Genomic DNA, 14,875 nt, shown 5'->3' on the forward strand with positions numbered 1-14,875 from the left:
CACTTATGAAATGATTTGATGTCATTTTGGTGCTCCTTTGGAGCTTGTTAGTGACCAAGGAAGAGAGTTTAGAGCTAATGTGGTAAAAGATCTTGCCAAAAGGTTGGATATAAAGCATAGGTTTGTCACTCCATATCACCCCCCCAGTGCAATGGGCTTGTGGAAAGTTTTAATGGTGTCCCACACAAATTGTTGTTTGAATTGGTGAAAGACCACTCGAATTATTAGGACTTATATTTTGGCAGGGCTTTATGGGCATACATAGTGTCAAAGAAGAATGCCATAGGATTTACTCTTTATCACTTGGTTTATGGTGAAGAATATGTATTGCCATTAAATATTATGATTTACGCTTTATCACTTGGTTTATGGTGAAGAATATGTATTGCCATTAAATATTATGCTTCCTTCACTTGACTTTCTTTTGCACCACAATGTAACACAGGAAGAACAAGAAAAAAGGAGGTGGTCCAAACTACACTCTCTTCTTTTGGATCAAGAAGAAGCCATCAAATGGTATGAAGAGACTAGTCAAAAAACAATTAAGGCATTCAATGAGACGCTGGGTAATAAAGGCTTAAAGGAGGGTATGCTTGTGTTAAGATATAATAATGCTCTTGACACCACATTCCAGACCAAGTTTAGGGTATGGTGGGAAGGCCCTTTCATTGTGTATGAAACCTTTTCTAATGGGACATATCAATTGCAGGATCTTGAAGGCCAGTTACATTCAAGCAGAGTCAATGGCTTAAGATTGAAACCATACCACATCAAGATTATGTAGAGTAGACAACATAAGGTGAAAAACTTGAAAGTGTTTCACAATACGATTGCAATGATATGTAACAATTTTTATATGCTCCATACAAAGGATCTCTCTCTACAACTCCAGAAAGATAGGAATGCATGTATGAGAGTCTAGAGGTGATCTAATGTTGTGCTTGCATATTGTGTTGCATGGTGTAGTGTTGTTGGCTTGAGGTAGGGATTTGCATTTGTTATATATTGTTGCATATCATTGTACAAGTATAGCATAATTGCCAGTATACTAGTCATGGTTTTAATCTGTTGATGTGAGCTCGGGGAATGATGACACAAGGTTTATCTCTTTTCTCTTGCTTGGCTTTGACTATTTGGAAGCAACAACATTTAGAGTTAAGGAGGTACAACGTAACAAAGATGCAATATGAAAGTGGCAATTGATGGTGGACACTCGAGTTTGGGATCATAGCTCTTGAAGGTGTGTTGTGGGAGATTTCAGATTGGGCAAATACTGCATGTATGTATGACTTTCAATGCACAGAAACCAGGCCAACACAGAGGCATGTGAACCCCCCTCGAGACAAATATAGGAAGTCGATGGCATATGAAATTGCTCTTGTCGAGTGTATTTAAGAAATGGTTGATGTAGGCAAAGCCCTTATGCATGTACTCTCGCTAATTTCAAAAGATGTTGGCTTGTCTTGCTAAGCCTATGGCATGGGAATATACTTTTATGTGGTTGCCAAACCCCAAGTGTGGGAACAAGACCTTAAGTTCACAAAAACTTTAGAAGTTGAAACCTTCTGAGCTTGAGGGAGTGAAAGCAATGGCAAAACCAATAACCTATATCGTGGCAATCATACATGGAAACCGCATGACGATGGTAATAATGAAGCCCATGAACGTAAGCTTCCATCATGCATTCGCGAGGGGATTGTTGGTGTGGCTCTAACAGCGTCGATCTCTGCGACACCTGTTAACCACGAAGGACTTCATCCAAAGATGGAAGGAGTAATCCCTCGAGCTGGGGCGAGAAGGTGGCCATTGCTAGAATCGTCAGGAAGGAGTAATTCCATGAAGGACCTCATCTAAAGATGGAAGGAGTAATCCCTCCAGCTGGTGAGAAGGTGGCCATTGCTAGAACCGTCAGGAAGCAGAGCCAAGGAAAGCAAAGTCGAAGAAGTCCGAATCCAGCTGTGTAGAAGGCTAGTCGGAAAATTTATAAAAGGATGAGAAGCAAAAGGCAGAGAGAAGGTGACAACATAAAGAAAAAGAAGCTCCCTCGGCTCTTGGCCACTTGTGCATCTACAAGCAAAGGGAGAGAGTGAGAGCTCTGAGAAGTGTCTTGTGAAGGTGCGCTGCACATACACAAAGATGGTGCCCAAGCTCTAGTATTGTAAAGGCGGTTGCTCGTGTTGAAACTTCTGCAAGTTGACAAAAACAGTGAAGAATGAAGCTATACAAGGATAGCTGAAGTATCGCCACCGGTTTGACTGAAAGGAGAAAAGTGTGCTGTGTCTGACAAACTTCATTTGGCTAGACTGTTTGGGTTGGAGGTGCTTGGCTCTTTGAGAATGGAATATGAATGGTTTTTACTACTTAGGCTTCCCGAATGGATGGGAAACCTCCACCTATCCCCACATCTTCTAGAGGAAATCTTGCATGTTGAAGTTTGTGAAGAAGAAGATCTCAACTGATCCAAGTTGTAAATCACAAGTGTGGTTTGTCAGTTAGTGTCACTATGAATAATGTCTTCTTCTTAGCTTATTTGCTGTCAATATTGAACTCAATGAAAGCTTTCTTGTTATTTTCCATCATCTCAAGGTTTCACTTGTACAGTTATCATTGGATGTCGAAGGAGTTATTCTCATATTAAGGAGAGAGAACTTGGGCTGGTGTATGTTGATGGTTGTTTAGTGTGATTTTACTTGAGATTTACGAAGCAACTTGGCCAGCTATAGAGGCATTCTGGTTTAAAGGCCAAGTCTCACAACATCATGAGATATCGGCCTTAAGGTAGAGAGTGTGTGAGGAAGGGAAAACCTGTCAGGTGGACTGTGGGTCTTGATCTCCCCTTCGGTGGATTTCTTTATGGTTCTTCACCTCAACCTGCATGGGATATGATCATAGAGGAGCACGTGCGATATGGGATATCAGTAGCATCCTCTTCGCTTTCTAATCATGGATGGGTACTGTGACACAAAGTTGGGGTTTTGACTTCGGTCACTTTTTAGAATCAAAACACGCTTGTATGAAACCTCACAGCCTCCTCACCTCTCTTTCTCTCCCTAGGTTAAGATAAAGATAAACACATCAAAAGTGAGATCATAATTCATGGAAGGAAAGATGAAAGGCTCACGAAAAGCAAGAATTTCTGCCAATCTTGCAGCTCCAAACAAGAGGACAATTCTTTGTTGGAAGAAAATCTTCCGACTCAGGATTATGTGAACGGAAACATACGGGGAATGTTGGTAAGGTTCATCCGTTCGAATTGGACGATTAGGACGGAACATCTTAAAGTAAAAGAATATAGCAATCACTTACAAGAGGATAAGATACATGGGATTTGCTTTTTGATAAGAGATTAAGAGGAATTAATCATTATTAAGAAGAAATAATGGCCAAAAGTCTATAAAAACATAGATATACAGAGAATTGTAGTTTTAAATCCATATGGACTGTACAAAATAGGATTAGATAGGTACGTAGATCTTGAAGTGAGCTTCGCGTCTATATAAAAACTTTTAAAAACGGGCAACCGAGCGAAAAGTTATGAGCATTTTACTAAAAGATTATAAAATTGCTAAAATTCGCCTAAAAGTTAGCAACTTTGGGAGAAATTCTGATCATCAATGAAGTAAAGGATTAAGAAATTAGTTACATGAGTGAAAAGAGCATATAAAGAGCTTCCTAGCCATATGATCAATTTTAGAAACCAATACCCGAGTGATGAGTAATTACCAGTTGAAATTTGGGTATTAGACCACAAAAAACTGCACTTCCCTCTCTTTGCATGAAACCTCAATTTTCACATAGCCTCTTGCCTTTCATCTCCTTCATGATTCAAGCTAGAGGGTAAGGGTTAACATTGCTCAGCAGACAATCGTAAAGATTTACCTATGGTTCCCAAAGTCTTTCCACATGCTCATTACCGCTAAAACCATTGGTACCTCCAAAGGAGGGCGGCAATAATGCAAGGGCTAATGAGATATTCACATGTAAAGAGAGTGTTTGAATAAGGGTTTAAAGATAAGAGAATGGCAATGACACAAAATACTCAATTGAGGAGACTTCATTCATTGATTTGAAAGGGAGAGGAGGGCTCCTTTTATAGGTGGAGAATCACCCTCTCTTCTATTGTTACAAATTATAACATAAAAATCTTTAACCCTTTAGTGACATAAGGGTAGATGTCACCATCAATTGTCCTCTTAGGCTAAGTCTTCTATTGATTATTAAATTGAAGACTTTTTGACTTTGAAAGTGTGATGAGATAATAGCCAAGTCTAAGTGGCATGTAAGTGGAGATCCCACTTACACATGGCGGAATTCTCCTCTTCCATGTAGGCATTCTAGAAGAATCTTTCCCAATTATGCACCTACACACACTCCTCCACATGCCTTCCACACTCCCCAACTTGTAGCCTTATGGTGAATACTATATTAATAATACAATTAAAATCCATGTGAGCATGAAGGCCCACTTTTATTTTCCACATCACTAGTCTATCTACCATACCAAAGTATTTATCAAGCATACTTGTGGCATTTACAATGTGTGCACCTTAAATCAAGTAAAACCATTATATTTGAAGATAGAATGCTGTTATCATGGTAGTCGCCAAGCCGCCGCATCACCACGCCGTTATTCCATTGTGGACGCCACAATCTTCTTGGACAAGCTTTCACCTTATTACCATTGAGAAACCATCAAAATATGTACAAAATTGAAAATGAAAGATATCAATTTTTCATGTCACATCTCTCCCCCCTCCCAGCAGATCCTCCGTGCTTGTCTTGGGGGTCTGCTGGCCATGGTGCTCGAGGGTAAAATATCTTTAGCCAGTACTCATTGGCACGTTCGGGGACCTCCTGGCTACTTGCATCCTCTAGAAGATAGGTGTTATTTTTGAACTTTTGCTTTACACTGAAGGGGCCTTCCCAACGTTGAAGAAGCTTCTTATCTAGCCGTTTCTCCACACGGCCATCATACCTCATGAGCTTCCTTGCTGAAGTTCTGGCTTCTTCTTCTTCTTCGTGAGAGTGTCATGCCTTGCCTTGCGCCGTTGTTGTGCAGCCTCCAAATTTTGAAGTGCCTGAAGTCGCCTCTCATCCAAGGTCTCCAGTTATACTAGGCGTTGGGCATATGTTTCTTCTTCATTATTCAAGCGTGCAAAAGATGTGTGAAGGCTTGTGATTTCCAATTCTATTGGCAAAATAGCCTCCATTCCATAAACTAACTGAAAAGGTGTGAAACCAAGAGAGAGTTTGTGAGTTGTCCTATAGGCCCATAGGACCTCTGGCAAATGCACATCTCACTTTCTCTTCATAGTATCCACTAGCTTAGACAAAGATCCACAATTAGTTTTTTCTACTAAACCATTACATTGGGGATAATAGGGAGTTGACATAGCATGCTTTATTTTTAATTTCTGCACGAAAGCTTCAATCAAGTCATTCCTGAAAGACCTCCCCTCATCTGAAAGGATTTCTAATGGACACCCAAATCGGGCACATATGTATTCCCTGAGAAAGGATGCCATAGCCACTGCTTTATTGACCATGGCCTTTGCTTCTGCCCACCTTGTTGCATAATTTGTGGCCACCAATATGTAATACTTTCCATGTGAGGAACGAGGAAGTGGGCACACAAAATCTAATCCCCACCTTTCAAATGGACCATATGCTAGGATAGGGTTTAAGGGTCCGAGAACCAATTGCTTATGCCCATATACCTGGCATACTTCACAGCTTTTGCACCACTTATAGACATCTTTGCTGAGTCGAGGCCAATAATAATCTGTAATAAGGATCCTCCGAGTTGTACTGGCCGAGGCAAAGTGACCTGAACATTCATGACATAATTCTATAATCCTTTTAGATTCTTCCAAGCTCACTACCCTCTAAGAATCTTATCCTTACCTTGCTTGTAAAGAACATCCCCTAAAATTATGTAAGGATGAGCTTTCCTTGTAAGCCTTTGCTTTTGTTCAAGATTCAATCCAGGAGGGAAGTATTCTGTATCTAAATAGTGTTGAACATCTTGGAGCGTTGGCCAACCTGTATCCATTAATGCAAGAATAGCTACTTTGCAAGAAGCCAAAGGTTTAGTAGCCAATTCATCAGCCTTTTGATTATCCTTCCTGTTAACATGCACAAATTTACAAAACTCAAAAGCTTCTTTTAACTCCATTGTTCTTTTATACAATTCTTGGAGATTAGGGCTCCCTGCCTTATATTCTCCTTTCATTTGTTGGATGACCAATTGCGAATCCCCTTTAACCTCTACCTCTTTAATTCCATCTTTTATGCAATCTTCTAATCCCCAAATTAATGCATTGTACTCAGCCACATTATTTGATATAGCCTTTGGAAATTCCCTACCCTTGGCCCATACCTCTTTTCCTTCTGGATCAAATAAAACTATTCCCCCAGTCCCACATTGCCTGGAAGGGCTAAAGGCTCCATCAAAATGCATAGTGAAAGCAGTTGGTGGTATCTCCAAATCTTCATATACTTCTTCCTTTGTTCCTGTTCCTTCTCTCTCTTCCTTCCTTGTAAGTAAATCTGCAAGAGAGGCCCTACTGGTGTTTTCTATAATAAAAGTGAAAGAGAATTCTTGAATCTCACAAATCCACTTTGTAAACTTTCCTCCTGCAGGATTGGGTTTGCGGACCAAGAATTGTAAAGAAGGTTGAGATGTGAGGAAGAAAAAAGGGCGAGGTAACAAGTATGACTTGAACTTCTTTACTACAAAAACAAGAGACAAACCACCTTTCTCCATTTCACCATACCTCTCCTCGACATCAGAGAGTTGTCGGCTTGCATAATACACTGGTTGCATACGCCCTTGCTCTCCCTTTTGCAAGAGTATAGCACCCACTGAATGTGATGAGACACTTGGGCTCACATAAAAGTCCTCCTCCCACCTCGGAGGCTGCACAATTGGACTTTGACTCATGCATTCCTTGAGCAAACAAAAAGATTGAATTTGATCGGACCCCCATTGGAAAGAAACTTTCTTCTTTGTCAATAGATTTATAGGATACATCTTCTCAGAGAACATGTCAGCAAAGCGTTGGTAATACTTTGTTTTACCCAAAATCCTCCTTACCTCCCTTACATTGGTAGGTGGTGGGAGGGCCACAATTGCCTGCACCTTCTCAGAATCCATCTCTATGCCTTCTTCTGAGATAACATGTCCCAAGAGAACCACCTTCCTTCGTGCCAAGCGGCATTTTCTAGGATTAAGACACCCTTTTGCATCATCAATACTTTGTAAGGCCAACCTCAACTTTTCCAAGTGATCCATGCGGCTTGAATAAATGCAAAAATCATCCAAAAAGACCCTTATAAACTTTCCCAAAGTAAGGTGCAAGTACCTGACTCATGAAGCGTTGAAAAGTTGCTGGTGCATTGGTCAAACCAAATGGCATCACCTTACAGGCATACACTCCCCAAGGGGTGATAAATGAGGTTTTCCTTTGATCTTCTTCACAAATCCGAATTTGAAAGTATCCAAAGTATCCATCACACACTGAATACAAACACTGAATACAACTCATGACCTGCAACTTGATCCAAAATCTCATCCTAAAAGGGTAGAGGATAATAATCTCTCTTTGTGCATGCATTCAGAGGGCAAAAGTCCACACACACACACGCCATTTTCCACCCCTTTGGGGAGTGACTACAACTGGGGAAGTCCACTCTAAATTCTCTACTAGAAAAATAAATCCAGCTTCAAGCAAATTAGTTACCTCATTCTTAAGCACCTCTGCTTGCACTACTCCCAAACGCCTTAGCCGCTATACCACTGGCTTACTTTGGGGCTTGAGATCAATCTTGTGCTCTACTAGGGTGACTTGGCGTACTTGTGAGTAGCTGTTTGTAAAAAGGTTAGGAAATTTATCCAACATTTTTAAGTAATTCTCCCTTTCAGTACATGCTATGGACTCATCAAGAAGAAGTTCATTCTGCTGGTGAAGATTAGTGAGGTCCACATCTCCTTTCTTGAACATGGTTGAAGAAGCTTTCCCTTCCAAGGCTCCATTGTCTTCAGCATCCCCTCGATCCCTTTCCAGGGAAAGACCAAATGCAACTCCCTCCACCTCCCCTTCTGAGATGGAATCCTCGGAGCTACCACTTGTCTCCTCGTCATCGGATGACTCTAAACTTTCGGAAGTTCAAGGTTCACCTCTTACCACTTTCTTGCGAGGACGACTCTTGATGTTGTAGTGGACCTTCTTATTCTTACCTTGTAGAATAAGATCACCTGTCTCCTACTTTTGAATTGCCTTCACTTGGCCAAGCTATGGCCTACCCAATATCAATGGGTAAGCCCTAGCATCAAGCTTTGTAGGAATGACCTGGAAAGTTGTAGGCACAGAAATACCACATACATCCACTCCCAAATTCCTAACAATTCCTAAGGTTTTCACCCTAGTATTATCAGCAAGTTTGATACGATAGGGAGAGTTAGTAGAAGACAACTTTAAATCGGCATCTTTTATTGTTTTTTCACTCATGACTTTTATTGACGCACCTCCATCAATGTATGCATTTGAAATTGTTTGCCCCTCAATGATGACATCAATCAGGCACATCATCTCCTACATCAATATCCACCTTTTGAGCCATAGGAATCCCATTATCCCTCTTCTTCTTTTTTTTAGATTCCCTTGTGCTAGCCAGCTTACCCCATTCCTTTCTAAGCTTTGGAGAGAGTGCCAAAAGCTGCCCAAATGTGATTTGTGCCGTTTTCTCCCTAAGATCTGTCAAGAGGTCATAACTAAGAGATCCTTGTCTAAGAGGAAAGTCAGATTGTCCAATTTTTCTCGTAGACAACTTCTTCTTCTTCTTCTTATTTTTCTCCTCTTCTTCAGATTTATCTTCTTGCTCTTCTTCTTCTTGGCTCCTAGTTTTATGACCCCCTTTTTGCCATTAATGGCATCAATGTTTCCTCTTCTTCTTCTGAGCATGTTTCCTCTAAAAGTGATAAACTTTTATCCTCTCTTTTCCTCAATTTTGGACACTCAGTAGTGCGATAGTGCCCCTTCTCTTGACATTCATAGCATGTGACACTACTTCTATCCCTAGGTTTATCCTCAACTCGTGGAACCCTAGGTGGCCTTGCGTTGACTAAGTGTAACTTCAAATCAGCAAATTCTGCCATAAGTTGTACAATGTTATGATCCAAGGATGGAGCTTATACCTCAGATGTTGAGGCTATCTCTACTCGTGGTGGAGTCGGCACACTCGACGAAGATTGGAATGTGGACTCAATATGAAGAGTGGCCTCCTTCTTCAAAGCAATACGAAGAGCCTCTTTAAAATTAGTGGGATCTTTGCTTAAAAACTTTTCCATGCAAGCGGGGATCCAAAGCCATGATAAACTTGCTCATCTTAAGGTGCTCCATTGTTAAAGAACTCTTTGAATCTCTCATAGAAGGTGAAAAAGAAGAAGCAACAACATGTAAAGCAGCTTGTTGATATTTGATGAACAAGGCTTCATACCTCACTGAAAAGGCAGAAACTGACTCTCCTTCCTTTTGGAAAATCTGATTGGAAAACCTGATCCAATTGCAATAGTAAAGCATTTGGTAACTCCACTGTCCCAAATGTCTCCTTCATTGCTTTGGTGGTCAACTTTTTCCAATCATTCTTGGACTCCTCTGGCAAAGCCTCATACACCCTCCAAGAAATCTGAAAGTATTTCTGCCCTCTCCTTCATAGACCAACCCATCAAGCGGCATACTCGATTAAACTCTCAGAGAAAACTCCTCGGGTCTTCTCTTTCCGATCCTTGGAACACCGGAATGTTGAACATCTTGCACCAAAAGATGAGTAGCAACAAGGAAAATTTACTTATTTCAAAATAACTTTTCTTTAATCATGCGGGATATTGACATTAAAATAAAATAATTCTAAGTAAAACCTGCCCGTCAACTCTACCAAAAGATGTGACACAAAGTTGTGGTTTTGACTTCGGTCACTTCTTAGAATCAAAACACACTTGTATGAAACCTCACAGCCTCCTCACCTCCCTTTCTCTCCCTAGGTTAAGATAAAGATAAACACATCAAAGGTGAGATCATAATTCATGGAAGGAAAGATGAAAGGCTCAGAAGAAGCAAGAATTTCTGCCAGTCTTGTAGCTTGGAAGAAAATCTTCTGACTCGGGATTATGTGAACGGAAACATATGGGGAATGTTGGTAAGGTTCATCCGTTTTAATTGGGCGATTGGGATAGAACATCTTAAAGTAAAAGAATATAGCAATCACTTACAAGAAAATAAGATACATGGGATTTGCTTTTTGATAAGAGGAATTAATCATTATTAAGAAGAAATAATGGCCAAAAGTCTATAAAAATAGAGATACACATAGAATTACAATTTTAAATCCATATAGACTGTACAAAATAGGATTAGATAGGTACGTAGAGCTTGAAGTGAGCTTCGTGTCTATATAAAAACTTTCAAAAACAGGCAACCGAGCGAAAAGTTATGAGCATTTTACTACAAGAGTATAAAACTACCAAAATTCACCTAAAAGTTAGCAACTTTGGGAGAAATTCTGATCATCAATGAAGTAAAGGATTAAGAAATTAGTTACATGAGTGGAAAGAGCATATAAAGAGCTTCCTAGCCATATGATCAATTTTAGAAACCAATACTCGAGTGATGAGTAATTACCGGTTGAAATTTGGGTATTAGACCACAAAAAACTGCACTTCCCTCTCTTTGCATGAAACCTCAATTTTCACATAGCCTCTTGTCTTTCATCTCCTTCATGATTCAAGCTAGAGAGTAAGGGTTAACATTGCTCAGCGGACAATTGTAAAGATTTACCTATGGTCCCCAAAGTCTTTCCACATGCTCATTACCGCTAAAACCATTGGTACCTCCAAAGGAGGGCAGCAATAATGCAAGGGCTAATGAGATATTCACATGTAAAGAGAGTATTTGAATAAGGGTTTAAAGATAAGAGAATGGAAATGACACAAAATGCTCAATTGAGAAGGCTTCATTCATTGATTTAAAAGGGAGAGGAGGGCTCCTTTTATAGGTGGAGAATCACCCTCTCTTCTATTGTTACAAATTACAACATAAAAATCTTTAACCCTTTAGTGACATAAGGGTAGATGTCACCATCAATTGTCCTCTTAGGCTAAGTTTTCTATTGATTATTAAATTAAAGACTTTTTGACTTTGAAAGTGTGATGAGATAATAGCCAAGTCTAAGTGGCATGTAGGTGGAGATCCCACTTACACATGGCAGAATTCTCCTCTTCCATGTAGGCATTCTAGAAGAATCTTTTCCAATTATGCACCTACACACACTCCTCCACATGCCTTCCACACTCCCCAACTTGTAGCCTTATAGTGAATACTATATTAATAATACAATTAAAATCCATGTGAGCATGAAGGCCCACTTTTATTTTCCACATCACTAGTCTATCTACCATACCAAAGTATTTATCAAGCATACTTGTGGCATTTACAATGTGTGCACCCTAAATCAAGTAAAACCATTATTTTTGAAGATAGAATGCTATTATCAGGGTAGTCGCCAAGCCGCCGCATCACCACACTGTTATTCCATTGTGGGCACCGTAATCTTCTTGGACAAGCTTCCACCTTATTACCATTGAAAAACCATCAAAATATGTACAAAATTTAAAATGAAAGATATCACTTTTTCATGTCAGTACTCATTATTCCATCCAATGGATGTATGATTGATCTTTGTTGCTTGTTGCATTGGAAACCTTGGTGTGATCCAAAGAATCAAATTATAATTTAGATGTTTTTCTTTTAGGGTATGTCCTAGGGTGGATTGAGCGATATTGTTGTTTATCTGATCTTGAGATTTGGCATCGAGTTATTGTCATGCATCACTCTGCCTATGGCTATGTGGAGCTTGCAGGATCTACGATAAAGGTATATCCACTCTTCTTTTGGTGTTTAATTATGATTTGCTATGTTTTGCCTTGTACTTTGCAGACATTAGCTCTACTAAATATGTTCTATGTCTTGTTTTGTGTCCTTGCAGTATAGTATATCTATATTGTTTATGATCCGCAGACGGGAGATGGATCCATCTGTCTTCTTATCATATAGTACACCTCTATTTGAGTCCCTTCAGATGTGGCCACCATTGGAGTCTGTTGCATACCATCATTTGCTACTTACAGTGTGGGATGGTGCTAAGTGGCGTGGAAGCATGGAGATTAACCATATATTCATGGCTTGCTATTTGAAGCTGTTGTGCCATCACTGTGGTATAGCAATGGAGCTAGGTTGCAACATAACCCCAATCCTGAGGGCTTGCCTTCACACTGGTCACATGTGCATTTCAATGGATGTGGACGATAGGGTTATCACGTCTTATGTGTAGCCTCTTCTCTATAGAAGAATAGAGTTGGAGATGAGGAGGCCAGTACTTCACATATTGACGATGATACAGTGGATGTACTAGCGGGGAACAATCCATATGACTAGTGAGCACCTTCACCTCGTATTCATCACTCGCACTATTAAACTATTTTATTGAGTGTGACTCGGTGTAGTCCAATGGAGCACATGCGATTAGCTAGTAGCTATGTTTTCATTGTCACAGTTGGTTTGTGGATCCTTGTGCCACTATGAATGGAATGTTACTCTAATTAAGTAAATGAAATCTCATGATCTTTTATGCCAAGGTGATGCAATCTCATGCAAAAGTGTGTCCATTCAACTTCTGCTTACACGTGCATCAAAAAATCGTGATTGTGGGAGTCTTGGTGGAGTTTTCTTTAGGGTATGGAAGGTTTGGGGCCCTCCTTGACTTTGGTGGCTGGTGCTGAGGCTGCAGGTTTGAGACTCATGGACATTGTTGATGATGATGAGGTTAGAGTCTCTTGTAGAGTGGCTATCGATGACAAGGCCTTTGAGCATGTGGTTGTCTCCTTTGGTGAAGTTTGTCGACGAAGATGCATAGGCTCCAGGGTCTTTCCTTTGAGTTCCCTGTTAGAGATAGATGGTTTGGCAGTGGGAATTTCAGGAATAGATGTTGATTGCGAGGTCTTGGCATCAAACTTCATAGGTGAGGATGGGGTTGAAGGAGTACATGCTTTATCGGAGTCAGTCGTTAATGCAGATGGTAGGTCATTGTGTAGGGGGGCTTTTGTAGAAGAGGCTTGTATCCTTTTGCATTCAGCATCATAGATATCCGTTAAAGTTGGTTCCTCTTCTTGGCAGTATGGTATTGTCAACTTTTTGTCATTGACCATTATGATGACTATCGCTAGCAAAGCACAGTGGTGCTTGGGCAGCAGCAACAGTCTATTTATGCCCTAAGATCAAATCTGCTTCCAACACATGCTCAACCAATGGTTAGTTTCAATATACATTGTATGTTCAAAGTACCCCAAACATGGCATGTTCAAGTCTTGTGTAAAGGTAATCCTTTCAGGATGTGTGCCATGAGTGTTGGTTGACCTAACAAATCCCATAGCTCGAGGGTCGTGAGATTGTGTTCTCGTGTTGGATAAAGTTGTGCTTGAGCTGTGGTGATTTTATTTGTAATTTCCAATCCAACCAGAATCCTAGGGATCTTTTCAGTAAGATATGTTGGAAGTTCTAGCTCTTGCAAGGTTTCTTCCTCCCGTAATAAATAGCAATTGTACATTGCCTTATAGAAGTGTTCAAGGTGACTGTTTGCATGGATTCATCTAGTGAATGCAACGATTCACTTATCCAAGGTCCACCAAAGATGACATCATACTCAAGGGAATCTAGGATAACATGAAATGTAAATTCCATATCGCCATTGATTGTTTGAGTAGTGTATCTAAAGTAATCTGGAACTTCAATGTTTTGTTCATTGGTTTCTTTTGCAAGACTATTGCTTGTAGGGATGAGTTTAGGTTGTCCCAATAACACCCAAGTGTCTGTTGTCACGATGTTATGACTAGCTCGAGGGCTAATCGATGCGCGTTTGCGCTTAACATCATTGCTTGTAGAAAAATCCAACCATACTATGATAGAATCTTCCAAAGCAACCATGGGTGTTTCGGTTATTGTTTCAGCTTTAGATCTTGTTTCTGTTTCATATTCACTTTCACTTTCACCCTGTGAGATTGGGTCAGCTTTTTCAACAGTACCCAATGCATACACTGGCACACTTGGCCCCCTGACAATTCTTAATGAAGGTTGTTTGGAAACTTGCGAATCCTCATAGTCCTATTTTATGGAGTTCATTATATCCTTGTATAACTTAGGTTGAGCCATTAAAGGTGCAAGTGGCGATGTGATGCTGGCTTTATTATGAGAGAAGAGCATTCCTCCGAATGAGGTTTTGAGAGACTATTTTAATCTTGTAAGGGAATTATCGAATTCCTCACGTGCTTTCTTAAACCTATAGTTTGTACAGTCTATTTCAAATGACTCTTCTGTAGAGAGTATGTCTTCCTCTTTGAAAGGGAAAGCAGTACTCCTCTAGGCCTTGTATCTTGGTTACTATTTTAGGTTTGGCATTATGAGGCTCAATCACAGCCGGTGACCCTGTAAGACATTCTGAGCTTGCTTTTTGCGTTCTGCATATGTCATGTGATCATTATTATCTATTTAGGGTGGTTGGGTGGGTTCTAGTTTCTTGATTGGTCTATGTGGTGCATTGAGCGAAGAGGAAGAACTTATTTCATCCTCACTTAGTGATGTACTAGAACTTGTTTCATTCTCTAACTTTCTTTGGTTTGTCAGTTTTTCATTATGTTTACCCATGTGACGAGATCAAATTTTCTTTTGGGTTTTTGTATCCCGTGTCGCACGTATGGGTGTCGAGGTTTGTGTGGTAGTCTTTGAGATGAATGTATAGCTTTTGACTCTTTCGTGTTATTCCTTTT

This window comes from Cibotium barometz, chromosome 45 (genome assembly GCF_041138505.1).
Source record: "Cibotium barometz isolate CiBa-2024 chromosome 45, ASM4113850v1, whole genome shotgun sequence".
Classification (NCBI taxonomy): Eukaryota; Viridiplantae; Streptophyta; class Polypodiopsida; order Cyatheales; family Cibotiaceae; genus Cibotium; species Cibotium barometz.